Below are 12409 nucleotides of genomic sequence, written 5' to 3'. Positions count from 1 at the left end.
ATACTAAAAAATAAAGATTTATAGTTCTAGAAAAATATAAATGACTGCTAAACAACCTAGATAATTAATTCAAAATATTAACAAAATATATTACATGTTTATAAAATTGAGTAATAAAAATATAAAATATTTAGAACCTTAAAATTCTTACTACATTCTCTAGGTGAGAGGATCCACTAGTTGAGCACCCTGACTTCTCACTTCTCAAAATCCTATGTGGAAATTTCAAATCGCTCCCAACATTTTACAACTTATTTGGCAAGTCCCTTGCTTATAACTAAGGTTTTAGGGCCACATCATCAAATATGATGCCACATTAACATTGTTTTTGCCAAGGTGTCCAAAAAACCCCAAAAATGTGAGACCAATAGTTGTGCATAAGGGGTCCCATACTTATGCAGCTGATGTGGCATCACATGATTGGTTGTTTTTTACAACTAAGGGTACATTTCATTCAATTATGGGTATTAAAGTCACAACTATTGATGCAATGTTGTCAAAAAAAATTGAACATCTAATTAACAAATATGAATATTAATCAACAATGCTTATTATAGTAGACTCAACTAATAGATCCTCTCCCCTATTATTACTGAAATGCCATTATATACTAGTAAATGTGAAGGAAGAATGCAACATGTCACATTTCCATTGAATAAAGTACCGTAAAGTTTGGAAAGATTTAATTCTGAATCAAGGCTTGGCTTTTAGGTTGCCTTTTCTGAAAACAAACTGCAAACACAAAGCCGGATGCTGTCCACATGATGGAGACGGGGGCCGCCTCATAAAAATACTTAATTCACAAAATTCATTTTTACCAAATAAGAGACTCGGCTATGCAAAATACTCGCAACGCTGTCGACGATAGAAGACGGGTGGAAAAATATTTGAAACACTACCAGCATTAGATAATCGGCATTAGAGCAAAAATGGCCTGCGGCTCTCTGAGCTTTTCCATACGGAGCCTCAAGTCCACCTATTTATCTTCCTCACAAAAACGTCATTCTCTAACGAGCTTTGGTTTTTCATCTGAACAACGATGCATTAAGATTTCGTCATTTTCAATAACTAAATATTGTGGACTCAGCAGCAGTTGGTTATATTGATGCAAAAGAATCAAACCCAAACAATATTCTAGAACAGTCCAAAGAAAGCAGGTATCAGCTGCATGTTTACTGGAATAGTTGAAGAGATTGGAAAGGTTGAGGAGATAGGGACTGTAGATAAAGAGGGTTTTGAAATGACAATAGAATCCAACTTTGTTGTCGAAGACATGAAGTTGGGGGATAGCATCGCTGTGAATGGTACATGTCTGACTGTGACAAGGTACAATTCACACTCATTTACAGTGGGTTTGTCCCCTGAAACCCTCAGAAAAACTTCCCTAGGTACGCCTTTTTGTCTATTTTAAATTTATTTATCTATTTGTTGGAAATAATATTTTATTATGTTTTTACGAGTTGAATTTGGGTTCATTTACTTGTTCTTAAATTATTCATTATTTTGTTTGAAATAATATTGGATTTAATTGCCACAACGCAGAGTATCTCTTTTGACAAATTCACCTGAGACTTTACTTTACCTGCTTCAGTTAAGGTACACTGCACCAAACGAGTTAGATGTTATATGTTATATTTATTTATTATTTTACTCTATAAATACTGTGTCGTAAAAGTTAAACCTGGGTTTCCATTCATTTAGATATTGTTTTTTGTGTTATTTGATCAAATTTCAACATTTCTTATTGTGTCTCCTTGAGGTTTGAACCTTGGGTTCTAGCAAATCAGATGTGGTATTTATGTGATATTTTATCCAAATTTATGTGGGTTTTTTTTTACATCTGGGGCTTAGTCAAGATGGATGTAGATGTAGAGTTAGCTTATCTAATTTCAACACTTTGTCATTTTTCCGGTTTTAAACTGGGTCTCCTTCAAGTTAGATGCGGAATTTGTGCTATATTCATTTTAATTTTAACATATATCATGTTTCTTGGATGTTAAACATGATATCATCAAGGTTGCTCGGAGACTAGTATTGGTATTCCTACGGGCGACTGGTACAATTACTAGTATATCTACTTTTGAAAATAGGAGATGGGGGTATTTGGAGACACCATTTTTTAATATAATTGTGTAATTTATAGAAAAATATCATGACTTTGAACTTTCAAAACAAGAACAGTGGTAAAGTTTAACATTAACTTTAAAGTTTAAATACACAAATGTCAAATGACAACTGTCATTGTGTCAAAGAGTTCACAATTTACTCTACATATTTAGTACTAGATAACATATTGAAATTCAGAAATCTTGATAGCTTGATAGGCTTCTATGCAAACAAAAAACAAAAATCAGAAATCAATTGTCTACACTTCTATGTCATGGTCATCCATATCAAAGTCCCAATCTATGATATTCTCCAAATACTCAACACTCTCAAACTTAGGTTCCTTTGTTGGCAGTAGAAATAGAGTTAAATTACTAAGGTCATTTGCTTCAACCACTTCATCCACCATAGCTGTAACGTCTCATTTAGGTGAAATTTTGTTGTATCTAGGATCCACACAAGACAGAAGATGAAGTGAGCTATGAATGCACAAAAGGTTCTTTGCTTTCTTCGACCCTAATTGGTTCCTCTTTGGTGAATGAATAAAACTATAAGCACTCCAATTTCTCTCACAAGATGAGAACTGGCTACTCGTGAGAGCAATCTTAGTGCACGTGATTGCAATTCAAGGGTTCACCTCCATGGTTCCACCACCACTCTATAGGGCCTTTCTTTGCTTGCATATCATATAAAGCTTCCATGGAAGAAAAATCACCATGCCCATGTGAAAACTTATTCCTTCGACTCCTCGTGAAATAACTTGCATAAAAGAGGAAGATAATATGAAATATGCTGCAAATTCTTTATAATAGCTGAGAATGACAAACCACTTCAAGGGGGCTAGCCTCCAAATATCCTCAATGAGAACACACCTCACAATCTGATCATAGAATAAGACTCACTACCTCCTATATATACATCCTACTTATGCCTATGATATCACCTAGGCCGACCTAAATAACTAAATAACAATATAATAATGATATTGTGACTTTATCAGGAGTTAAGGTAGCCACAATCCGACTATATATAACCATATGTATACTCTATGATTAAGGGTGTAGCATGCCCCCTCTTCCGAGAGGCATTGTTCTCAAGGCTAAATCAAGTGTGGATTCTTCTAAATGAACTCTTCATCTTCCCATTTGGCATCTTCACCCAATAAGGTCGGCCTTCTCAAAGGGGGTCAGCCATCTTTGAAAGTAATGATTTTAATTTAATTTTGCCAAGGGTCGGCCAGCATATCAAATAAATAAATTAATTTTATATTAGTTCTTCCTAAGTTGAGCGATGACATTAAGGGAGTCAGCCCATTTGAAGGAGGCCTCATTTAACATTAAATCAAATTTTCTCAAAAGAGGGCCAGCGCAATTCTGGTCTCCTTTGACATCAATGATAACAATATTTCCAACAACTGCCACTTGCTATCATGGCCACCGCATCACATCCCTCCCATGGTGATCGGATGTAGGTGTATCGAGACTCTGAAGAAGTCTTTATCTTTAAAAAATACATTTTTAATAGCCATATAATGGTTTTGTAAGCAATATCAGGTCTGAAAATAATGCCAAACAAATTTAAGTTTGCTTGCAAATTGACACTAATAATATATGAAAAGCAACTGAAACTCCTGTAACTTCTATAAATCATATGAATTTGTTTATTACAAGAGAAAGAGTCGTCACAATACCCAAAACACCTACAACAACAGAGAAATGAAATCTAGAGCGAATATTGCCAAAAATTACATTCGAACACAGAAATGAAATCTAGTTGGTCAACACCCCGTTGATGTGTTTTTTAGGCACATTCGAACAGAGAATAAAATACCTAAAATACCTAAAGTCTCTCAAATTCTATGCTTCGCGATCAAATGAGACAACTCCAAGGTTCTGCTATGACCACATCACACATCGCCCCATCAAGATGGGGACCCCCCTTTTTTTTAGGTTTTGCCCTCTCTAGCAGTAGTCTCTCTCTATGCTCTTTTCTAGTGTGGAGTAGAATGGATTTTCAAGCATTGCAAAGAATTGATTAGTAGATGAAGGACTCACGATTCAATAAGCTAAGCAAAGAGTCAAGTGAAGAGTCATCCATAAGGTCACCTATCTTGCCCCAATTTGAGAACAAAGCTTTCATCAAAAACCGTCATTGGACTGAAATTTACTTAAATGCCTCGATCCGTACCTTGCTCAGGTCCTAGAGCGAGATTTTGTTTTAGGTCCCGTCCTTCCGAAGGTCACAGAGCGACTTTCCTCTATAGGTGTTCTTAGGGCCCGAATTGGTGATGCTTTCATGTGGAGAAATTGGAAAACTTAAGGCTCAAATCGATGAGGTAAAAGGAAGTGGTAAGTTTCAAGCCATGTCCTTGTGAAGATCCTAAGGTGAACTAGTAAGTCTTGTCCTTGCCTTGACCTTGTCCTTCCAAAGGACGGTGAGCGAATTATATTTTGAGTCTTGTCCTTGGAAAGGACATTGAGCGAAATACCTATCTTGACCTTGCCCTTCCAAAGGACATTGAGCGAACTTCTTCACTTAACCATGTACCTTGCATCGACTTGGAATGAATCTTTTAGACCTTATCCTTGGAGAGAGCATGAAGCGAGTTTTGTTATAGGGTCTGTCCTCCTTAGGGTCATAGAGCGAATTATATTTTGAGTCTTGTCCTTAGAAAGGTCTTGGAGCGAAATTTGGCATTGTAGGTCATATCCTTCCAAAGGACATGGAGCGAAATTATCACCTTGCCTTGTCCTTGCTGAGGGTCTAGAGCGAACTACTTGCCTTGTCCTTGCTAATGGTCTAGAGCGAACTTGAATATGTCTTAAAGCGAGCTTTGTTTAGAATCATGCCTTGTCCTTACCGTGGTCAAAGAGCTAACTTTATCATTTGAAACTGTCCTTAGAAAGGTCTTGGAGCGAATAATATCATCATGAGTCTTGTCCTTGTCAAGGACATAGAGCGAAAATATCACATACGTCCTGTCGTTGCTAAGGACATGGAGCGAAATACCTACATCGACCTTGTCCTTCCAAAGGTCATAAAGCAAGCTGATTTGAAGATGGCGTACCTTGCAAAGGACAATGAGCGAACTTCAATTATAGGACCTGTCCTTGCTAGGTGTTACTGCGTTATTCATTCCTCATGACAAGAGCGAGTCATCCTAATAATTTTTTTTTTCCATTCAGAGTCCGTGTCTTTCTTGTAACGCCTTGGTTAAAGCCCTTAGTACGTTTGTGAATCATCTTTCAATCAAAAAGGTCGAATTTTAGTAATTGGTTGAACCCTGTGAACACATTGAACCATCTTGAACCGGGTTCAATAGGTTCATTTAGGTTCCATAGGTTCCTAGGTGTTTAGGGAGGTTTTCATTCTAACATTTTCTTCAAGTGTCTTGCAATGGCTCTTTAAAAGTTTCTTGTTCGGTAATATGTTACTTCATTTCTCTCCGGGCGTTGAACTCATTGAACCAAGTTCAAGAGGTTCAAACGTGTTCAACATGTTCAATATAGCACAAATGGTCAGCAGCTTGGCATAATTAATTTTCTCGGCAAAGATTTTCCTTGAGCGCAGTGTACATCTTGAACTACTTGAACGCTAATGAAGTCTGTTCAGGATGTTCATATGTGTACGAAGTTGGTGGGTCCCGCGGGTTAAATGATTTGATGCTGCATTTATTGCCAAATATGAGGAAGGTGAACCATGTCTTCAGTGACGTCAATCCTTGGCTTTTCGAAGTAAGTAATCATTTCGAGAACTGGCGGTTACTTCAAAAACGCCCCCATGCATTCAATGCATGCGTGCGAGGTCCAATCCACAAACTTAACACACTCAAACTGACATTTAGAATTATTGCATTCAATGGTTCCGTATCATTGCCCTCACTATAAGGTATGAAGGATTATTAGTGCTCTGCATTTGTTCCTCGTTGCTGCGGTTTTGTTTTTCCTGGATAGGAGTCTTGTTTGCTGCTAGTCGTCGTCTGGTTGTTCAACTGTGAAGGTGAGTCCTTTTCTTGTTCTCTCCAGTAGTTTTTACTTGCATTTTCTCTCTCATAGAAAGGTTTGCTGCAACCAATTAAGGCATATTGCTTTGAATTATGAAGTCCACACTGCATTTGTTCGGGAATGTTTTTAGCCTCGCATGTACTGAACCCATAGTTAGCGATACCGACCTTAAAGGGGAAAATCTTGAGGTTTTAAAAGAGAGGGCGTTCAAGGGAATTGACAAATCTTTTGGTGTGGAGATTTTGAGTGGCGGTCTCATAGAAGCGATAGCTTTTCCCCCAGCCATTCCTTGCCCAGAATTGATTCAGGAATGTATCGCTAGATATGACCCAGTCTCTGAGACTATTAGGAGAGACAATGGTGAAACCTTTCTTGCCATAAATTGTGAAGTAATTTCCTCCGTCTTCAAGATACCTGATTACCAGTTTTCCAACTTTTCCCCTGCTCAGTCAATCACTGAGTTCAACACGGACAGAACCGGACACCGTAACAACATAGCAAAATTCTGGTTGAAGGTTCCTCAAAGAGGTGGTTCCAGGTTACTGATGGGATGGTGCTTGGGATAAACTAGCCTAGTCTATGCTCCTGGATCCTTTCCTTGGATCACCTAGTGTTCTCCTCACACCCTAGGGTCTCTAGGACTTCCTTTGCTTGAGGAATCCCCTGACCTTGCCCAATCCACCCACCAATGAGTTGCTATGCTGCTCCTAAGGTCTCACCTTCTCATGAGACTTCAAACCCCTTACTATGGCTAATAAGGGCTAGGCTTGTTCCACACCTTCCAAGGTCTTAGCAAGGTTAAATCAGGTCTTAAACCATGTTTCACATCCCTCCATGTGCCCCCAAGAAGTTGCTACCTTCATCCTTTCTACTGATTTAACTGTTTTGTGTTTTTGCTTACAAAACAGGGCTACAAGGAATAGGACCAATTAGGCCTCCTACCCGGTCCTTTAGGGCTTTCTCTCATAAATGATGCTTACACAACCCAAACTCCCTAAATAGACTACCATTCAATTGGCAAGGGCTCAAGGATTTTCTAGGTTTTGGGCCTCCAAGTGGCCGTACAGTGCCTTGGGCGAATTTTGGGGTTTTTAAGGGTTTTGTGGTCTGCCTGGGTCATAGTGAGTGTTTTGTGTTTTAGCCACCTTGTCTGGATTGGTGGAGGCTCCTCCTTCACACCAATGATGCTTCAAACACTCCTCTACACCTCCTCCAAAGGGTGTACTTTCCTCTATCCAACCTTGCTCTCCAAGACCTCTGCAACTTAACCTCTCCTAGCCAGGCACTGTTCAGTCTCGCCTAGGATTGGGTCTCTTGATGGCCTCCTTGGATTTTCAAGGGCCCTGCTTGTTTTGCAGTATGGTACAAGGTCTGCACTCTCATTCCCCATGGTTTCATGGTGGTTCCACAACGGGGAATGGAGTTATGCAGCCATTTACACAATCTTGTCCAAAACTGGACAGTAAGAAGACAATTTACAAACTATTTACAAACACACTCAATCTGCAAGTAAACACCTAAACTAATTGCTTGAAATGAAAGTATTTACACCATGAAAGACATTCCACACAGTTTTGGACGTATCTCAATCCATTAACTTGCTTGGTTGCTTCATTCAAACTGACTGGTAACAGTTTTACAGTCTCAGTCTGGTCTTTTTTGCTAGGGCCATACAATGTCTGACGTCCAACCCATCCAATTAGGGTTTGCAACATCTTATACCACCCATACCTCGGTCGGTGTGCCAAAATTAGGGCTCTCCACGCACAACAAGGGTCTATGACCATTTTGGGTGGAAAAGTTGCTTGACAACTTTTAAAAGTTGTCATGCAACTTTTGCATCTTTTGAGCAACTTTGCCATTGTTGCTTTTCATGACTCCTCAGCCTATTTTGGGCTATCCTAAGGACATCAACATGTCAATAAGGCCTAACACACATTCCAGGCACACTCAACCTCTCCTGCACAAGAAATCACAACAAAAACACTAAGGACCTAAAACTAGGACCTAGTCTAGTACACATGAGCTCATGGCTCTTATTCATGTACAATGTCTTCTAAAGAAGCATAACACCAACAAAACAAAGAAAGAGAAAGAGTTTGGAAGGGTGCTCTTGCACCAGTTACCCAAGAATCCTAATAAGAATCACATGTTGCCTCACATTCATGATGTTATGCTTTTGTTGCACCGGGCCAGAGGGTCTGCTGAAGCTTACAGCTTCGACGACTGGATTTATTGCTACGTGCAGCTGGTTTTGGAAGGGAAGTAGTATCTTGATTGGGCTGAATTGATTGCTGATTCAATGAGAGAACAACTGAGTATGGCTAAACAGTTCAAATAGAACTTCTTTATGTCTTTGTATCTCTTGTATTGCTTGGCGTGTGTTAAGGAGTTAGTTGGAATACCAAAACAGCTCACTGAGGAGGATGTTCCCGTGTATGAGTTCTATCCCATGTTGCAAAAGGATAAGGCCTTGTAGGATTTCAGAAGGGTGCACAATGCTTTTCTGAGCGACTTGTGCCATGAATTGAAGAATATGAAAGCCAAAAGAATCTCCGAGGATGCGCAGACATTGATAAAGAGGTTTGGCAGTTTCTATATCTAGTTTCCACGCTTCTGTTAAATAAGGATAGGCGGTTTTGAAGATGAGCCTTTCAAGCTCCCTCATTTTTGTTTAGATTGCTTTATTCTGGTGGAGATATGTAGGCAGCTGACTTTTGTAATAAAAAAGGCACAACCCAGGGATAAATGGGTGGGTCATTTTCCCATCCAATTGGGCGTGTTGTCCTGCAGTTCGATGTCCGACACTTTGAGTATTGGAGCAGATCTCAGGAATTTCAATTTTTCCTTGTATCCTGAAAGGAAAGGTTTTGATAATAAGGGTTTTTCTCGAAGTCTTGGTCTAATGCCATACCTCCCAATGCCACAATTAGAAGACTTTTGGGAAGACTGTAGTGATGAGCTTGAGGTTTTCAAAAAGGGAAATATGAGGATGGTGTTAGAAAAAGTCGTTTCATTACAGGTAAAGTTGGACACTAAGGGGCTCGAAGAGGATTATCTAGAGCTATTCGAACCAGGATACTTAGCCCGTGCAGAAATTGAAATGCCTCCAATTGACTGGGATGAGGAAGAGAAAGATGATATACAGTTAAGGACCAAAGGAATTTTGGAAAGGACCGCAGCGTGGGTTGCCAGGAAGAAAGCAGCGAAATTAGGCGTTAAGTCTAATTCTGCGAGAAGTAATGAGGTCCCTCTATGTTCACCAAAGCGTCTTTCTAACAATGCTTTTATGCCTGTTCATGCAGGTAAAGATAACAAGCCGCCCCAGCTTAGACATAGGTCTAATTCAGCTTTGGATTTCTGTACTCCTCAGCATACCCGTTCCCGAAGTGCCGCTCAAAGAAAGATGGATCAAGCAAAGGATACAGGGGTGAAAGATACGATTCTTGATGCCCAAATATTTGAAGTTGAAGACTTAGATAGTGATGTCGCTAATGCCTTGGATTCTCATACGGTGACCGTGGCTATGACACCACCTTCCAAAGCGATTGAAGGAACAACCAGTTCCAGTGCAACTCCTAAGTGGTTGACTACTTCGCTGAACAGAAAGCGGAATTTTCTTCCTGTGACTATTCCAATTCAAGAAATGGTCGTTAAGTACACAGAGAAGAGCCCCAAGCCGAAAAGGTTCAAAACCGCCGCCCGCCTGGACAATGATGAAGGAACTGGAAAATGGATCGCTAAAATCTCCTCATACAAACCCAAGGACGAAAATGAGGAAGCGAGCCCCGATGATTTTGAGATCACGAAGGTGGAACTGGGAAATATGAGTAGAGACTCAGACAATCATTTCTTCCAGGTATCGGCAAAGAAAATGCTCACCAGATTGGAGAAAGATGGGCGGGAAAAGAGAGAGCTAAAGCGACACATAAATGTTCTTGCCTAGTTCATCGACAGTATTGGTTGCTTTGTGTAAGAACCCTTACTAACTTTGCCCTTAAATCATTGATTTCTACCCTTGGGAATTTTGTCAAACACTTGTCTTGCAAAGTCTGTACTTGCTGTTATGAGTTTTCTGTTTGTATTGTTTGGGTCTTGTACACTGCAATTAATGTTTTGAATGCCTCTAACCATGAAAGATTGACTAACAATGTCATAGAAATGATATGCCAATTGATTTTGATGCATATAAGTAACTAAAAATAACAACTACAGCTGCTTGACAAATCATCAAACACTTGGCATGCAAACTAGAAATTATGTGGCAGCAGCATAATGAAGTTTTTATTAGTTATTCTTACACCAAATAGTTACAAAGGTATAACATGTAATTTCCAAAACTTATGACAGCAAAATTAGAGAACCTGATATGTAAAATGCTTGCTGCAAATGATGGTCTCCACTCTTCAATGGACTGCCAATTAAACACGTTCCTGCTGTAGCTACGAATAATTTGCCAATTAAATGCCTGATTTCTTAGTATTGTAGCACGTCACTATTCACGCCACTGTAGCGTTTCACTATTCACGGATTACTGTAGCGCGAGTACTGTAGCGTATACTGTAGCATGAGTACTGTAGCGTCTGCTGTAGCGCGGGTACTGTAGCAGCAATTGTATCTTGAAATGATTGCTTCAATTTTGATTTTTAATGGCTGCCAAATGAAACTGTAGGTCTGCAATTGATATATATTCGAAAATCTGCATACCCTAGATGTCTTCCCTTCTTTTTAAAGCCCAAATAGAACTCCATAATGAAGCTCTCCTGAAATGCCAAATTCAGTGGATATTTCACCACCTCAAATGGTTGCAACACTGAAGAATTGTCGCTCTCCAATGGCTGACTGAATCAGAAACCCTTGGCTTCTTCTCCCAAGTTCATAACAAACAAATATCAATTCTCTAGATGGATGATATAAAATGAGCTCTTAAGTCCCTTTTTATTCTTTCTTATGAGAGCTCGAACACTTTCTTGGCCAATGTGGGATTAAAGACATATTCACACATTATAATATTAAAGTGACTTTATTATTATAAAGTTACTTTATAACTTTATAATAACATTAAAATATTTAAATAAATCACTTAAGTCACTTTTAATTAAATTAATTAAATATAAAGTCACCTTTTTTTATTTTATTTTATTTAATGACTTAATAAGAAATTAATTTAATCAATTTCTCCTTATTTCTCCACTTAGCCTTCGGAGAATGTAAAGGCTAAGAACTCCACTGAGATGCTAAAAAGGTGGGGACATTACACTTTGGGGCACTCCCAATATCTCATGCTATAGAGAACTTCGACCCAACTTTGCCAGAAAATAAAAAGTTAATGAGTCAAGTTCAACGGGCCAAGAGTATTGCAGAAGCCGTGGAGAAATGGATTGAGGGAATAGTCAAGGATGGGGAGAAGTATATGACCGACTCCCGGAAGTTATGTGACGAGATACAGAGTCTTATCGCTGAAGTTCAAAATCAGCTTGTGCCATGGGAGAAGGAGGAACACAAGTGGCAGAATATCTTGCCTTTGTTCGCCAAAATAGAAGAATATGGAGTTACCAGGTTTCTGACGGAACACTCAATCAAACTAGTAGCGGATGAATGTCAGCTCTTTGTGCTGAAGAAAACCATAATGTGGCGGGTGCTTACCTTCAAGTCTCCGATCTCTGACGCTAAGACCTCTGTTTATGAGCTCTAGGATCTCCAGTGCAGTATAGTTAATGATAACAAGGTGGTCAACCCTGACCATGATTGGCAATTGGGAATTTGCGGGTTGAACACACAGGATGCAATCAGGGCTTTCCGGATAAACATGGAGAAAATCAAAGCCAAGGGTAATTTCATTCCGGAAGATATAACAAGGGTGGCTAGGATTGAGTCCATGACCTTCATTGGAAATGATCAGTTGCCGAAACATGCCGAAAAGATGGTGAAGCACCAGTGGAATAAGGAGGCGGCGAAGGCAAAGCTCAATGCGATAAAGGTTCCAAACCAATCTATTATTCAGGAACTCACAACCGCCCACGACGCCCGCGAAAGCGGAGAGGATGATGATGATGGGAAAGCGACATAATGCATTGATCTAGGCCCGGTTTCCTTTATTTTTGTAATTTCTCATGTCTATGCAAAGACTTCGGGACATCTGTCCCAAAAATACATCTCGTTGGTTTCATAACTGTTTTGGGGGAGGTCGAGTTTTCAGGGAGACCTCCCCTGTTCTAAAAACTATAAATTAAGGAAAGATAGATAGAAAGGCGGTTAGATTTGGTGACAAATTTTAGTTAGTTTTTTTTGTTTTCCCT

General features: G+C 39.4%; 1 pseudogene across 1 annotated transcript in view; it reads left to right on the top strand.

The window, feature by feature from the left end:
* Nucleotides 1-672: 672 nt before the first annotated feature.
* LOC131064624 (riboflavin synthase-like) overlaps nt 673-12409 on the top strand; it is a 92860-nt pseudogene continuing 81123 nt past the window's right edge. Inside the window, exon 1 of the transcript XR_009111301.2 lies at nt 673-1388. The product of XR_009111301.2 is annotated as a riboflavin synthase-like (transcript). The remainder of the gene's footprint in view (nt 1389-12409) is intronic.

Source organism: Cryptomeria japonica, chromosome 9, assembly GCF_030272615.1.
Source record: "Cryptomeria japonica chromosome 9, Sugi_1.0, whole genome shotgun sequence".
Taxonomy (NCBI): Eukaryota; Viridiplantae; Streptophyta; class Pinopsida; order Cupressales; family Cupressaceae; genus Cryptomeria; species Cryptomeria japonica.
Note: the sequence above shows the minus strand (reverse complement) of the source record. Positions and strands in the feature narration are given on the sequence as shown.